At 43.4% G+C, this 12564-nt stretch overlaps 1 protein-coding gene across 4 annotated transcripts in view; it reads right to left on the minus strand.

Moving 5' to 3' along the window:
• FAM135A (family with sequence similarity 135 member A) overlaps positions 1-11364 on the minus strand; it is a 92570-nt gene extending 81206 nt beyond the window's left edge. For 3 of the 4 annotated variants that reach the window (XM_082047584.1, XM_082047583.1, XM_082047581.1), the window contains exon 1: positions 10653-11364. The gene's annotated coding sequence lies outside the window, so the exon portion shown is untranslated. Of the gene's footprint in view, positions 1-9695; positions 9990-10652 lie in introns of those variants that run through there. The other variant, XM_082047582.1, reaches the window with a different exon arrangement.
• Between the last annotated feature and the right edge of the window lie 1200 nt (positions 11365-12564).

The following is a 12564-nucleotide window of genomic DNA, read 5'->3' on the forward strand; positions in this document are numbered from 1 at the left end:
AGAAAAATGAACCAAATACTACTATTCACTCATGCTAACAACCAAGGAGAGTGGACAGTGTAAATGAAAAGGTAGGCTGTCCTTTCACCATCAAGCCACCTTAATTTTGATCGAAGTAAAGATAAATACCTCTCAGTAAAGCAGAAGTAATATATCTAGAAATATATCTATAAATGAATTAATTACTTATTTTTCTTATCATTTTCAATTAATGCAATCAATCTTTTCCTAACAATTGATTCAGAAGAGCAATAGAGGCAAAAAAGAAAAATTAAGTGCTTGCGCTAAATACTTCATTAAAAGTCTTCTGGAGCTTTACATAAAAAGCATATAATGATCTTACAGTAAACTAAATATATATATATATATATAAATTGCAAGATGTAGTATTCTGGCTTAAAGAACAAATTGCACAACTTAATACACTCACCTCATAATCTCAAGAATTTATGAAGGATGCACCAGGTAAGAACTAATGAAGTAGGAGATGGAACCTTACTAAAATAATTTGACTCTGCTCAACTGAATAGGTTCTTCATAAAATATTAAGGGTCTGTTTTAGGGTACTTAAAACATACTTCATTTTCCTACTTATAAAAAGGAAGAAAGAGATATTTCTTTAAATTCGACGTCTCGAGCAATGCCATTAAAAGCAACTCTCACAGAGATGGATGAATTTGGCGTTAAAATGTCTGCAATAACTGTTAATGTCATTACTCTGCCATATTTTATGAATTAGAAGAGTGTCCAAAAGAAAGCTGTTGCGACTTCTCTTCCACTCCAAGCAAACTTATTGTCAAAAAAATAAAGCTTTTATTTCAAAAGAAATGAAAAAGAAATTTAACTGTACATGCTCGGTAAATTATTTTTCATAAGCAGTAATTCCACATTATTGTCCTCTGCAAATAAAACAGAGTACAATTTACAGAGCTGAGTCATTGTTCCAATATCTGCTCTGAGGTCATGGCTTGACAGGACAGTAAATACAGTTTAGATTTGATAGGTTGATTTTGTACTGGAAGGCTTTATGCCAAGCAGTTACCGTTTTTGCTCCCACAGTAGGCATTAAGTCAGCGCAAATGATATATCATGTACTCTTATTAACTTAAGAAATGTGATAGTTTGCCTGACTGATCAAAGTTACATTAGGAGATAATCTGATAGTAAATCTGACCCAGGATCAGTGGTCACAAAACCACTTCCTTGGTAGCTCCTACACTACTGTCATCTGTGGTGATAGCCTGGATGGGCCAACATGGAAAAACAGTGACTCCACTATGACTTTCATATGGATATAAGTTATTTTAGAAACACATGGGAGTACTGTATCAAAGCCTATTTTATTTTTCAACACCTAATGCTAATAACTTAATATAAAGTTAGCTGATTTGGGGCTAACTAAGTTCTACATCTTTAAAAACATAATCACTGATTTCACTTTTTTTCCTTGTGGTTTGGCTTCCAGTTTCCTACCACTTTAAGAAAACAAATTGAGACAAGCATTATAGCACATAAATTCAGGTTAAAAGTTTGATTCTTTGATTTTCAATGCAAAAAATCCCCAAACCTAGAAACTCTGGAAACATAAAACATTGCTTTCATCTTCTCAGAATTTCTGTCCACTGCCTTCATTCAATACCTGCTAAAGAACTGTCATGGATTCTTATTTTGTTCTTCCTTTGTTAAAGATTTTCTGACCACAGGTCTTCTAACATCCTCCCCGCAACATTTCTGTTACACAAAACATGCATTAATTTTATAGTCAAAGTCATATTATTCTAGTACAAAGCGCAATTTTGTTATGGTTGTATGACAAGTATAAAGTTGAAAGACAATTAAGCAGACTGCCATTGCAAGTAACTACCTAATGTGGTCATGGGAAAGCACTTCAGAATGTGCATTAAAGCTTTCCAAAAACATATTGTAGCAAACAATCACCTGCATATCACTTTAGTGTAAGACTTTAAGTTGTCACTGCTTGTTTATCTTCATACTGACCAGGTAAGGAAAAGCCATACCTCTGTGAACTAGGGTGGCACCTCCAGCAACTTACTTCCTGCTCTCCTCCAAATCTAAGAGCACTAGGTCGAAACATCTAACATTTTAAGTTCACTTAGCTATTACCCAACCAGCCAAGCACTGGATTTTAATGCTCTGTCCTTGATGCCCCCTAGTCTCTTTTCTATCAGTGAGGCCTAAAGCAAACCAAATCTGACCCAACAGCTACTAGCAAAAAACAAAACAAAAAAAACACACACCACAAAACCAGCCCCCCCAAAAAACAATGAAACAAACAAACACCACCAAAATAAAATTAAAACACTCCCTGTTTCCCTTTACCATCTTTAGAAGAGAAGGGACTAAACACAGTACGTACAGTATTGTGTGTGCTTTTTGATTGATGCTCAGCAAAACAAGTTTCTGAAAAAATAAGTGTCAAGTAAAGACGACAGTTATCAGCAGATATGGGCAACTGTGGTGGCAGCTTTAACAAACTGAGCAGAGCTCAGCATATATGCTATAGGAGGAATGGATATCAGTAAGCACCATGAGAAAATAGCGTATTACGTATTATCAGCAGCAAAGTCTTTAAAGGATTTCCCTCTGCTACCCTCAGAGACTTGCTCCCACCCTCCCCACAAACAGCCAACTCTGCAACTGTGCTGGCAGTTGTGGGGGGCAAAAAACCCACCACCACCAAAACAAACCTTGACAGGTATTTTGGACATTACTTTGTAAGTTTTGGTTCATTTTTTATTTAAACTGCAACATTTCCGTGAGTTAAATACAGCCTGACTCCCCAAACAGCTGCATGGATACCTCTGAAAGAGTATGCCGATATTAACATCTAACCCTGAAGAAGTGAGCAAGGACACAGCAAGAATTTAATCCAACTTTGCCTGTGAAACTACACAAAGTCTTCCACATCAGCAACAGCTTCAGGAGTTTCTGCCCCAGGTGCTCGTTCCCATCTTCACAGCATCAGTACATCGCCCCCTCAACACTGCCAACACAGTGCTCGTGGGACAGCATTTTAAAATGTATTAGTTACCATCTTAGAATAATCTATTTTTGCAGGGCTTGATCAGACCACTTCCTTATCCTGCTTCAAAGCACAGCTCCACAAATAGCAGTGCGATTGCAGGGACGGGGAAGGGAAGGCGAGCAGCAGCCCCACACACGGGTTGCTCTGGCTGGCTGTCCTCTCAGCGCACTCCTCTCCTTAAGCCACAGCCCCGGTGCAGCAAAACAAAGAGGTTTAAGCAACAGGGTGAGAGCAACTACCCCCTCTCACAGCCATTCCTGAAGTAAAATACCCTCCACTCCTCCCTTACATTCACCTCGAAAGCTGAGAGGAAAGACACAGCACTCCTCCCCCTCCAGGGAACAACGCAGCCCCAGAGCACAAGCACCAGCCCAGTCCAACCTCTCCCCTGCTCAGCACGGCATGTCCTACTCCTCCTCACAGGTCTGGCTTCCTTCCCAAGGAGGCAACCATCCACCTGGGAACCCTCCCGGCAACCCAGACCAGGGACATTTCTTTCCCAAAGGAGTCACAGGAGGCTGGAAAGCCCAGCTGCTTCCAGCCGCTCTTCTCCCCAACAGGCCCAGAAACATGCTCTGCTCTCAGAGTTACCATCCGACATGATCCAGCATCAGGGGACAGGATCGATTTTTGCTGAAGAAGGTCTCTTCCACTCCCTGTCACAGGGGCAGAGTGAGAGACAGGGCCACCATGGCCACCACAGCCCGCTCCACCGCTGCACCCACTCGAGCTCTGCAGCCCTCACAGTGCTGGCCTTGCTTCCCCCTCACCACAGCACCAAAATAAAAGCTACTTAACAAGTCCCTATTAAACAGACAAATATAGCAACCTTATCAAATTCAAATTTTGCTTTTGTTTATTTTGTGGCTTGAAGGCTTTATGCCCCTCTTGCTTCCCCCTTCCCATGTGGCATTTAACTGACAGAACAACACTGACGCGTGAGAAGCTGCTAAAAAAAATGACACAAACTTAAAATGGCACAGCTCTGTTCTGAAATAACACATTCAAAATATAACAAGTCTAATGATCACCTTCAGTAGCTTCAACAGGCAGACTTGAAGAGTGACATCAAAACAAAGCAGTAAACTGACTTTTTAATTAGCTTGAACCATCACCAATACTATTTAAACAATTTTTGACAATGTTTTATATGGAACGGTTTTTGTTCACTCTTTTCCTCCTACAATTTACTTGTCATATTTAGTCAGGAATTCTTGTACTCACGTTTCGTAATCATTAAATCCCTTACATGCTGCTTTCAAATTTTCTACAACTAGAACAAGCAAAAACACCTATTAAATACAACACAACACATCCAGGGGGAAAAGGCCCAACAACCAGGAACCACAGGCATCAGAGGCTAGTTTGTTTTCAAACAAGTCTTTGTTCCCTCCTGTCCTTCCTGAGAAACACAAACCGACAGCTGACCATACTGATCAGCTATGAAAATTTATCTTTCCATCTAAACTCTACCAGCTTTTACACCTTTCACAAGTCAAAAGGCAGGATAAATCTATTAGAGCTTCCAGTCATCAACCCAAATTTAGACCAAACGTCTGCAGCATTAGCTGGCATTCAAATTAATTTCAGAGGCACACTACGTACTTTCCACAGAAGAGGTCATATCTTAAGAATTCACAAAGTAAAATTATTAGCAGCTAAAACCTGACCGCTCAGAGCTTCTGCCCCAACAGCAAGGGCTTTCATTAGAAAAAGCACTCCAGACTGACAGAATGGCCATAAACTTGGAGATCTAAGTCTTGACCTCCACCTTTACGCCTTGTACTGACCTCAACAGTTAGAAGGTTTTTTTTTCCTTTATGCTGTTTTATATGTAAAGCAGAAAAATGTATGTTTTCTACTATCAATGCCTCATTGTTGTGGCACTTCAAATATCCTCAATACCTTGGCAGATTTTGATCCGAAATATTTCACTGAGGAGAGGGGTTTAGGGTCAGAGGTGCATGAAACCATAGGCCCTAGAATTATCTGATGGCTGGTAGTTCGCTCAGAAAATCTTTAAAAAAAAAAAATATATATATATATATATATATATGGATTTATAGAAAGCTAGATGGGCCACATATAAATAGACAGGCGAGCAATATATACCGTAGTTTAAAAGTACCAGATACGCAAATATCTCTACTACTAAAAGACAGCAGCATTAATTACACTATTTAGATTGATTTTTTTTTTTTTTAACAAGGAAATATATAATCATTATGCAGAAAAATTATCAAGTGACAATTGAACTGACAGCCTGGGAAGAAAGTACAGTTTCTTTGAATAATACTTCTTAAACCTGCAGAAGAGCAAACACTATTACGTTTCTCTTGTAAGTTTAAATAGAAGATAAAAGACACTCTGCAAGCCATTCCGATACCAAAATTTAAAGGGAAACCTTCCTTATTAACTTCAGAAAATCATCTAAAGCATAAAGAGAATTCAGTTTATTTTATAGCTGGAAAGCATTGTAAGCTTATCTAACTTGACATCCTGTATGCAACAGGTAAAGAATGATCTATGACACGATCAGTAACAGGGATAGATTCATGGGGTTACAACACACGAACAAGATTGTGATTATAGTAAGCAGAACTAGATCTGAAGAACAAGCCAGTCCGTTATTTCAAAATGTCAGAAATCAAGCATAAGGCTTCCTGCACAACTAATGAATGCTGTAGATTTTTTTTAATCTTAATTCTAATATTTTGGAGGTGTTGTGTGCATAAGTTTGTTATTTATTTTACAAATGAGATTCGGCAAATTATATGCATGCATACATATATATGTATATACGCATGTATAATTAGACAGCATTAGAGCTAACACATTTGGAACTATCCACTTGAAAATCAAAAATAGCAAAAAGTATATTTTAAAATTTTCCTGATACAAGCCATGTAATTTTGAAATAAGGAAATTTAAAATTTTTTTTTAGTAAGAAATATTGATAAGGGAGACTTCATATCTTGTTTCAAACAAAAATGCTTGCAAAATGTAAAGTTCAAGATTCTTAGCACTGAAAATACTCCTGGTTCCAAAACCCCTAAAGAACATTCATTAAAAAAAAAAAAAAAAAGAAGAAGAAGATAGCACTAAAACCATCTAAGGAAAAACAGAGCTGATGCCAGTTAAATCTGCCTTAGCATTTTCAACTTTTGTTCTGCTCGTGAGTTGAGCTCTGCAAGGTTTTATTCTGTTCCCTATTTCTCTGCCTGTTCTTTCCAAGAATAGTGCTGTCACTGATTTCCTGCTTGAAGTAAACACAATTTGCTCACCTGACTTCTCCCTGAACCCAAACTATGGAAAACTTATTTCCTTCCTTTCAGATTTCTTTTTCTTGTATGTTCTTTGTTGTGTACTCGTTACCACAAATGTTCCATGTATTGTTCTTTGAGAAAGACAATTTGTACAAATTTATTCTACAAACATCAGTGACACTGCATTACCAACATGCCAACTGCTTTCGCTAGAAATGAATGCATAAATATTTAACTGCTATATTCATATTTCTACAGTGACATAGTTTTCTATACACAATACTTCATGAGATGTATCCCAGGAATGAACGTGATCAAAACGTGCTTAGTAAAATGCTGGAGTAGGCCAAAATCAGCAGATGCTTAACAAACATAAAAGCACGTGTCTTGCCACACTGAAAACATACGGTGCATGAATGTCAACAGAATGTTAAGGACATATTTTACTGTTTTGCCTAGCTGTGACAGAAAAAACACAGAAATAGCATTTATTCAGAAACATAGTCTGATTGCAGCAAGCTCACAGGGACAAGAACAAAGCAGCTTTTGAGCAGATTTAACCAATCTCTTGCTCCTGATTTAAAACAGTAAAATTGTGACTTGAAGGTTCCTGCATTGGATCCTATATCCTACATATAAAGCATGTGAAGGCTGCTATATAAACAAACTTTTCATTAAAAAAAGAAAAAAAAAATAAAAAATCACATTTTCTAAGCTTTTTCACTAGGAGGGAAAATGAATGCAAGACTAAATAATTCATAATTCAAGAAACTGCAAGTTATGGTCATAGTTTAACCAAAAGAGAAACTGAACGTTCTAGTACTTCATACGAATGCCTATTTTGGCTACAGGCTCTCAGAGCCAATGGCCTGTCAGAGGTACCTGACATACAACAGCAGGCTGGCAGAACAAACATCCATCACAAACAACTGCCGGTCCATACGCAGATGCTACTTGTCTGTTGTGTCATGAAAACAATTAAAGCACTAGTGAGACTGTGTTTTTTTCCATGCGGAGAAAAAGGAAAGGGGGCGGAAAACCACACAACAAAAACACAACTCTTCCACCTTGGTGAACAGGAGGCTGTATTCTGCCAAGCCCACCCCATAGTTTGCAGGGACTGGAGGCTGAAAAAGAACAAAAGGATTTAAAGACAGAAGACACAAAAAAGAAGATGAATCATTCACCAAGCAAGGATGAGAAGCACCAGTCCATGTCAATAACAACTTCAAACACCGATCAGGGTCAACAGTAACAAGAATTCACAACCACTTACTATAATGCTCACAGTGAGGTCCACCTTCAGTACCAGTTTAACTTTCGCATTTGTTCATTACAGTGTCCAGGTGAAGAGAGACACATGGGCACCAGTACTCTCAGCACAATACTAATAACCATTTTGGTACCTGCCTCTTAGGTTGGTGTAGACACCTAGGTTCTCTTTGCAGAAACAAAATAACAGTACAAGACTCAGAGCTCAGACAGGGCTCCCGTATCTTTACAAACCCTTACCACTCAAAGTAATCTGCTTTGCCCCTCTGCCAGAATTTGCTTTCTTATTCACCTCCACAGCCAGCCAGATGGCTGTGACATACATGCCCCATCCTAATCACTTCCAGCACCCTCAAGGAGAAGCTCACACCAAAACGTAAGACCATAACCTGGTGAGAATGAAATACTGACAGAGACGTCCTGCCACAGTGTTCACATCTTAAAAACACAACAATCAAGTCAATCAGAACTTGTCAGTCTTCCTTCATGGAGAACTGACTAGCAAAGTCAACAGGAAATACTAGAGAGAGTGATGGATCTCAATTTTCACAACCCTCTCTGCTTGGGAACTGTATGCACTAATTCTTCTACGTGGGATAAAACGCAAGAGACCACCTTAGAACTGAGATCTGGAACCCAGATACTTCCAAAACCACAAAACTGGAGTGCCAGGTAACAGTTTCACATTCATCATTGGGGTTTCAGTGGCTTCAGAAGGGACACTGCGCCTCATTTCTTCTGAAGACTGAACACAACCCGAGGTGCTATTTTTGAGGTTTTGCTGAACTCAAACCAGAACTGAATTCTACAGCAATGGAATTAAATTGAATCAACAAACGTGTTGGCTTGTCTGTCATATTTTGAAAATCACAGTTCTGAAGACAGATTTCAGTTGCTGCGTGCACTTTACTATTACTGATTACTATTCATGCCAAATGTTACCCAGGCCAGTCATACTGACTGTAATTTAAAGTGAAAATAACAAACCAATTTTATTCATAAAGTGTTGATGTAAGAATAAAATTAATATTTTCACATATTGTTTCAGTCAACTCTTTACCAGTTTCATAGGACAGTGTTTTACAGAAAGGAATTTTAAACCATTCCAAGGAATGAGCTCAAATTAATGTGCTGTAATTTTTATTGATTAATGATAGAATGCTGAAAATGGACTTGTGCTACTTACAGGGGAAAAAAAATAAGAGGCAGAAGAACGAAAACAAATTTGTCCATCCAAGGAAAGCTCAGATTATGAGTTACAGCTGTGCTCTGACATACCAAATGCAGGTACTCAAACTGTGACTACTGGCACAGTTGTATGGAAGAAACAGAACAAGATGATGATCATGTTTCATTCATTTAAAGTATTTGCAAAGATAAAGCCAGAGCCTGAATTATCATTCACTTCCTATGTAACAGTATTTTCAGTCCTAACAGACAATGAATTATTGAATGGAATAATAAAAACTAGGCCAAAGTATTTAATTTGCTCCTCCACAAACACAGAACTCTTTCATCTTGAAAAAGCCAAATGCCACTTTACTGAATTAAGTTTGGACCGTGGTAGCTACCCTTTAGCCAGGGCCAAGCAGGTTTTTTTCATAACTGAAATGCTAAGTAATATATATTTTATGGATAAAAATGCACTACATTCCCTTCTGGAGTAATAAAAATAATGCCAGTAGCATTTCCTACTTCTGATCGGTCCAACAAACAAAAAAGCAGTGCACATGGATTTTAGCTCAAGCTAAGCTGGTTGACTGAATTCCTTGAAAAACAAAGCAAAACCTAGTAAAACAGACACTTACTTGATAAAATTAAGACTTCGAACAGAAGTTTGTTTACCTTTCAAACAGAAAAATCCACTACAAACAGAAGAAAGCGGAAGTGGTCTTAAACACTTCAGCACAAATACCTCTTTAGTTGTAATATCAAAATAACCACAACTCCCCCAATTAGAATCTTTTAAATGCCATTACGCTATGCAGTTTCTTTTCAACGTGGTGTGTCTGCAACATATAATAATTAAATAAAGTTTTCAAGTAAGTTCCATTACATGTTTTGCTTAAAATAACACAATACAGAAAGGTTACTACCACAAGAGCGCTTACCGATCATGCAAATTCTGCCGTGAGCGTCCGAAGGTTAATCAACCCTTAAAGATACCCTAGGGATGGTAAGAAGAGTTCGGAGCATCTGCTGACAGCAAGCCCCGCCTTACTGCAAAGCCCTGCCGCACACACTGCCTCGTACTGCCGGCGTTTTGGAGGGGAACGGGCTTTTCCCCTGCCCGGTCGCGGAGAGCAGAGCCCGGCCGGCCCCGCCGGGCAGCGGGAAGCGCCGGTGCCGCCCTCCGCGCACCAGGAAATAGCCGGGAGCGATTCCTAACGCTCGGCCAGCAACTTTCCACACCGCACCAAGAAACAACCTTTAAGAAAAATAATAATAAAATTAAAAAAATCCAAACACCCTTTCAAACCCTGGGAGAACCCAGCATTTCTCAGCAAGGCGAGGAGGGAGAAGGCAGCAACGCCTCCGACTGCCCCACCACCGAGGCCGGTGCTCAGGCATTTCACCGAGGGGACAAGGTGGACATTACTTCTGACCTATTTTCGGCGCCGCCTCAGAGCGATAAACAATCAACAACAACAGCGAAACGCTGCCCTGGCTGAAACTTCCCCGGCCACAAGCCGCCCCCGGGCCGGGGGAAGCGGCGGCAGCGAAGGGCCGGGAGGGGCCGGTGCGCTCAGCCCCGCGGCAGAGGCGACCGAACCCCCGGGCAGCCGCCCACCCCCGCCGGCCTGGCCGCCCCCCTGGCCGGGCTGCGGAGAGGTTCCCGGAGTTTTCCTGCCGGGTCTGCCGAAGGGACGAGGGGTCAGCCCGACACAAACAAGTCCTTCACCCGCCATGCCCGCTGCGGGCACAGGCTGGGTACGGAGAGATGCGTTTGGTGCCCGCCGGCCCCAGCCCTGCGGGAGGAGCCGGGGCTCCCGGGAGGAGCGGGTCCCGGCCTGCCCCGCCGCTCTCCCCCACCGCCCCACGCCCCCTCGCCTCTTCCCCGCACCGACCTGGGACACAAAGGAGAGGCCGCCACTGCTCGCCGATTGCCCGCCGCCTCCTCGCCCGCGCTCCCCACGGAGTCCAGGCCGCGGCAGCAGCGGGATGGCGTAGCGCAGGCATCCGACGCCAGCGCCTGCTGCTCCCGCGGCGGCCCGTGCCGCCGGCGCCGGCTCTGCGCTGGGCGGGAAGGGGGAGGGGGCGCGCTGAGAGCCGACCGCGCCGGCCGAGCGCCGCTTCCTGCTCCCCGGCGCCGAGGGGCGGCGAGTGCCGGAGCCTGGCAGCTGCTGCAGCCTCGCAGCTGCGGCCGGGGGGGCTGCACCCGCGGCTAGGCAGAGGCCGGGCGCAGCAAAGCCCGCGGCCGCCGCATCCTTGGCTTCTGCGCCGGGCTTTCCGCGCCGCCCCTGGCGCTGAGGAGTCGTCCGCGCGGCTCCTGCGGCGGCTGCTGGCAGCCGGAGCCCCGGCTCGCCCCGCTGCTGCGCCCGGCTTCGGCTCGGGCTCCCCCTGCTGCCCCGCCGGCCCGGGCCGGGCCACGGCTCGGGCTCCTCCTGTGGCTCCACGGGGCCGGGCTGGGGCGGCTCCGGGCGGGCGGCGGCGGAGGAGGGAAGAGGTCGGGAGCCCCCGAGGGCGGTGGCCAGGCCGTGCTGCGAGCCGGAGGTGCGGGAGGGACGTGACCCTCCCCGGGCGCCTCCCTGGCCGCCATCCACCTGCGGCCTCGTTCCCCCAGAACTCCCTTCATGGCGCACACCGGAGGCGGCGGAGGCCTCTCTCCCGCCGGCGGCCTTGGGCGCCCCGTGGCAGCCAGTGCTGCCCTCCCGGCACCCGCTGCCCCGGGCCGGGTACGGAGCACCCGGGCAGCCAGCTGGGCTCGGGCTCTGCCAGCCGGTGCGGGGAGCGGCCCGCGGGGAAAGGCAGCCGGGGCTCTTGCGGGGCAATGGGGTCAGCGGGGGGGAGGCGAGCTGTGGGGCACCTGCCCGGGTGCAGGGCTGGAAATAATGAGCCGCTTGCAAGCGCTTTTGGAGAAAAAGGTCTCGGTTTTGGACTAAGATGTTCTGGCAATATGTGATTGCAAAATACAAGTAAAATGGTTGTAAGAGGCAATAATAAACCTGATTATCTTAATGCAAAGGAGGAGAGATTTTGGATACTAGAGTCTCATTAACAAGTGTGATGCGTAGCTTGGAAAGTAATTTTCTTCTATGTATTTGCCTTTCTCGGAAAAAAAAAATATCATGGGTGTAAAGAAAACTTGCATAAAGATAGTTCTTCAGACTTCAACGTGGGTTTCCTGTCCAAATGCCAAACCTGAGGCGGTCACTGTTTTGCAGAAGGAGGTGTTACAAAGCAGTCGGTTGACTTTTAGTTTAAAGAGTGTATCAGGCCATTCAGGTGGCCAGCAATGTTAAATTTGATATGTTAGTCTTTGGATAGAATTCTTTCCATAATTTTGTCACTGATTGATTTAGCATCCAAAAATGCAGACAGAAAGTTAAGCGTGTGAAAGCAGGAAGCCTGGGTGATGCTGGGTTTGGGTAAGTGACAGAGGGATGAGAAGCTGAATGCTGTGGAGTACTAAGTCCAGCTTTGGTAGACATCCTTCTGAGTTCCCAACACCTGTTTGTTTCTGTAAAATCTTACTGAGACTGTACTGATCACTGCTGGCAGAATCTTACTGTGGGCTGACCTAACGGCTATCTGGGAGTTTAATTTTTGTAACAGAAATCTCAGTTCATGTTAGATTAATGATTTAAATGAAACTTGCATCTGATTTATCAGGACCATGTGAGTGTCTTAAGGCTTTTTTAAAAGGCAGTATCAAAAGCATCACTATTGATTTTTCATCCTGAAAACACATGACAGTTGTTTCATGTACTTACCATTGGTTATTTCAGGATAGACTTGAGTAACTGCTTCGTGGTCCTG

This window comes from Streptopelia decaocto (assembly GCF_964273445.1).
Source record: "Streptopelia decaocto genome assembly, chromosome: 3".
Classification (NCBI taxonomy): domain Eukaryota; kingdom Metazoa; phylum Chordata; class Aves; order Columbiformes; family Columbidae; genus Streptopelia; species Streptopelia decaocto.